The sequence below is a fragment of the Marmota flaviventris genome, chromosome 7, assembly GCF_047511675.1.
Source record: "Marmota flaviventris isolate mMarFla1 chromosome 7, mMarFla1.hap1, whole genome shotgun sequence".
In the NCBI taxonomy this organism is placed as follows: Eukaryota; Metazoa; Chordata; class Mammalia; order Rodentia; family Sciuridae; genus Marmota; species Marmota flaviventris.
The window spans coordinates 58,383,595-58,387,638 of record NC_092504.1 but is presented as its reverse complement, the minus strand read 5'-3'; the positions used below and the strand labels follow the sequence as shown (position 1 = coordinate 58,387,638).

Genomic DNA, 4,044 nt, shown 5'->3' with positions numbered 1-4,044 from the left:
CTCTCTCTCTCTTTTTGTTTTTAAAAAAGTAGAAAGTGTATTGCTATCCACAATGTACCATTCACAATTGTCTGTTTGTGTAAATTTGGATTTTCAGCAACAACTTGATTTAAAAAAAAAGGAAAAGTCTCAACAGTGAATGAGATCAGCATGTATCCTTGTCTTTGTGTGCTCTACCTTGGGATGGATGGATGAACAGAAAAGCACACCCATAACAGTAAAATCACTCCCAAGTTTTATTTATATTGAAAGTTATTTGTTGTGTTGAACTTAAATTATATTTACAAAATTATGTTAGGTGTTTAAAAAGACTGTCCACACCACCTCTAAAATACTTCTACTCTACATTCTTGGTTACATACTTGTGATTTCCTCTTTATATAGCAATGATTTTTAAACTGATAAGAACAGATACTACACTTGATCTTAGCCAAAAGGCCGAGAAGCGATGAACAATGATTTTTAAGATAATTTTCTACACAAAGAATAGAAAGATATTTCAGTTTTTCCTTTAAATATCTGATCAAAATTTGTTTTTATTATTGAAAAAACAAATAACTGCTATTCATTCCAATCATTGGAAGGAATGAAGAAACTTTTAGTTCTAGGTCCAGACACTAAAATGAAGAATAAAAATCATTGTCATCTGTCTTCCATAGACATTATGATTATGAATGCCTCCCAAGTCAGCATGCAGCTCAACTTTCATGTGTATCCTAATGGTGACGTATAAGTTTATGCAGAGCAGATGACCACCCTACCAGAAGATGGTAGGAGGTAAAGTGGGCGATTCCTCCACTGTGAGAGAGCTCTGTGTATGCAAAGGTGCCTTCAGTTGACAGAAATCAGGAATCCATTGGCTGTCAATAGAGAGCATCTTGCTTTTGTTTCAGAGAGTCATTTCCCAAACTTTCTCTGCTCCTCTAATAGCATTGCTCTTTGTGTCTTTAGTATCTGTTAATCTGTAATGTAAAAGAAATGCTCTTGTACATTAATGATGGAAATTATGATATTAAATGACATTGGATTTTATCAATGAAAAAATTAGCTATTATTAAATACTTGGGTGCATAAAGCATGCAACTTCACATACAAATTTACCCCCTGTGTGTCCACTTTACTACAGGAGCATCCTCTGCAAACAGAGGTCTTCTGATAGATTCTATGTAGCATGATTAAATTCCAGTCAAATATGATCATTCCAATTAAATAGGGTGAAAAGTAAGAAAACATTTGTAATCCAATTGTTGAGTATATTTCTGAAATGGAAGGGTTTATTTTGTCTAGGATTGATGCTAGCTCAATACTCTGCTTATGGATTTTCACTCTGATGACAGAAAGAATTTTTCTCAGACTAGCTTTCAGCTGTCTCTATTGGAGGCTTGTTTTTCCCATACCAAAGTCATTTTGGAGTGTATACCTTAGGGCCCATTCTGAGTTCAGCATCAGGAAGCTGGGTGATTGCACACAGTGAACAAAGGTGTACTCCTAGATGCAATTCTCACTCTAGGATCTAATAAAAACAGAACCATTCATAACATGATTGTGAACCAATATTTATCACTAAACCTAACCCAAATATGAGTATCCTCAACTCAACTTCCCCTTAGCCAAATATCAAAAATACAGCTACTCCAGCGTCACCCAATATAAGGAGAAGTGCCAAGAAGGGAACTGGAAGTGAGACAGAGAGAAAAAGCAATCCTCATCAATTTGCTTAAAATGTATGACATCAATATATTTAAAAAGGATATGAGCACATGAGCACATTACTAGGGCCCCTCCCAAGGCCTTGACAAACTCCTGAACTAGCAAGGGGTTAATCTGCTTCATGGTACATTCACCTCTGACTGTAATAAGTTTCTGATCCATATGATTAGCAGTTGTTGCTTAAATTATGTAAAAATGTTCCTCCTTTTGATTAGTAACTGTGACATTAGTAACTAGTAACAGTGACAAGCGTAAGAAGATTCTGTTATATAGCCAAAATGGTGAATCATGCCTACCTACGTCATCGTAATGGTATTATGAAGCTTCCGTTAGCTTAAATTTGAAGAGATTTTTCTCTCCTTGGCACTAAAGTGGTATTTTGAACTAGTCACATAGATTTCCATCTGTCTTTCTGAATCTCCAACTCAAACCAATTTCCTGTTTTCTATATTAAAATTTGAAAAAGTTTTATTTCATCAAATTTGTAAGCCAAGTCTCATTTGATTTCCTCTTTTGTAATTCCTTAAAGCAAATTTTTTGCAGGACATATTTGATTTAACTTTTGTCTAAAGATGTCCAATAACTTTTTTTTCCTCTGGCAGCATCTGTATGGAAATGCTTAGGGAAAGGGATTTAAAAGGGAGATTCTGAAATCCTTGGGGAATTCCAAAGGAGGCCAGAGCTTTCTAGCCATGTGAATTAATGACATTGTCCAGGAATTAGTGAGTCATGTGTCAGGCATACTGAGGTCAGAATGGGGCCAAGAGAAGGAAACAAGCCTTGGACACAGGAACTCCTGTCTGCTCAGCCAGAATGACTGTGAGAGACTAACTTCATTCAGCAGATTTTTCTTGAATGTTTTGTATTTGTGAGGTGCTTGGGATTCAGGTTCAGTTTCTATTTTTTAAGAGGTAAAAATTTAAGAAATCACTTAGGGATAAGTACAGTTGGCTACAGGAGAGCTTCTAGGCTAGGGAGAGTAGACCATGTTATCTTAACCTATGTAAGGAGGTGGAGGTTGAACTAATGAGCTCACAGGAAGTAATCCAAGCAGTGACACTACCTTGATTGAATTATAAAGATTGTATAAAGAAGGGGAAGTATATTCCATATAGAGAGAGTCAGATGAGCAAAGACTCAAAAGGTACGACAATTTGGTAGACTAAAGCTAAGGGTGGGTGGAGGGACAGATAGATCCAGAGAAGAATCTGAAGAGGCTGGGGGGACAAGTAGACAAAAATCGTTATCATGGTCAGAATTGGAAATTCTATCCAGAAGAGAATGGCACATGGGTAGACACTGAAGATAAAGCCAGGGAAAGGCATAGCTAGATTTGCATTGTAGAAATTTCATTTGGTAGAAGTGAGTGAACAGTGGAGGAGAAAGTTTGAGGCCTATGGCTGGCTACCCAGCTCTGTCCAGTGCCTGTCCAGCCCTAGTCTCTGCTTCGCTGACTCAGAGCATTTGATGCCCTGGCTATTTGTATTTTAATGTGTGAAACAGAACTTTGTGGAAACACCCCGTCATTAACTACCTTGGCAGCTGCTTATTTTTTCCTAAGCCCTTGGAAAATTAACAGTAATAATCATTATTACATTAAGAATAATAATGACAGTAATGCTTAAAAAAATACAGGCAATGTCATATATGGGAGGATCCAGATATAAGATTGATAGCTTCAATGGGTGAAGGTTCAAATTTTTGGGATGACCTTTCTCCATGAAAAGTGAATAAGTGACCTGCAGCCCATCCAATGACTTCTCTTGCTAGAGCTGCCTCTGCAGCAGGCCCAGAGTTTCTGAAGGAAAGAGCACATGGGTCCAAAGGCTAGGATTCTGGCTCTCCTTTAAAAATTCCCCCCTTTAAAAACTCTATGCTCAGTTTCTAAATCAAGCCCTCCAAGACAGGGGAGAAGTCCTGTCTATGTGCTCCTTTGAGCCCTCTGCCTATGCCATAACACTCCACAAGCTGCGTGTTTATCTGCCTGTTCATAGCCTCACTGGACCGCAAGATCTACAAAGGAAGAAACATCCTATTCACAGTTACACTAACAACACGAACCAGTGTTGGTCCATCCCATGCTGAAAAACTGTTTATTAAACTATTAATAATACTCATTTTATTAAATAACATTATTGAATTAGTGAATAAATTAGGTTCAGAAAAAATCAAAAAGTCAAAAACATCAGGAACTAAATATTTAGAAAATAAACATTTGCTTTGCTTTTCCTGAGCAAAATAATATACATTTACACTCTCCCTACCCACCTCTACTCCACCCTGTGTCCACGTGGCTTCTGTGAGCACCTGTTCGTTACTTGAGTCTGGGAAAAG

The 4,044-nt window shown here is 37.3% G+C and overlaps 1 pseudogene; it reads right to left on the bottom strand.

Moving 5' to 3' along the window:
* Positions 1 to 349: 349 nt before the first annotated feature.
* Positions 350 to 450, bottom strand: LOC114104694 (U2 spliceosomal RNA; annotated as a pseudogene).
* Positions 451 to 4,044: the final 3,594 nt, after the last annotated feature.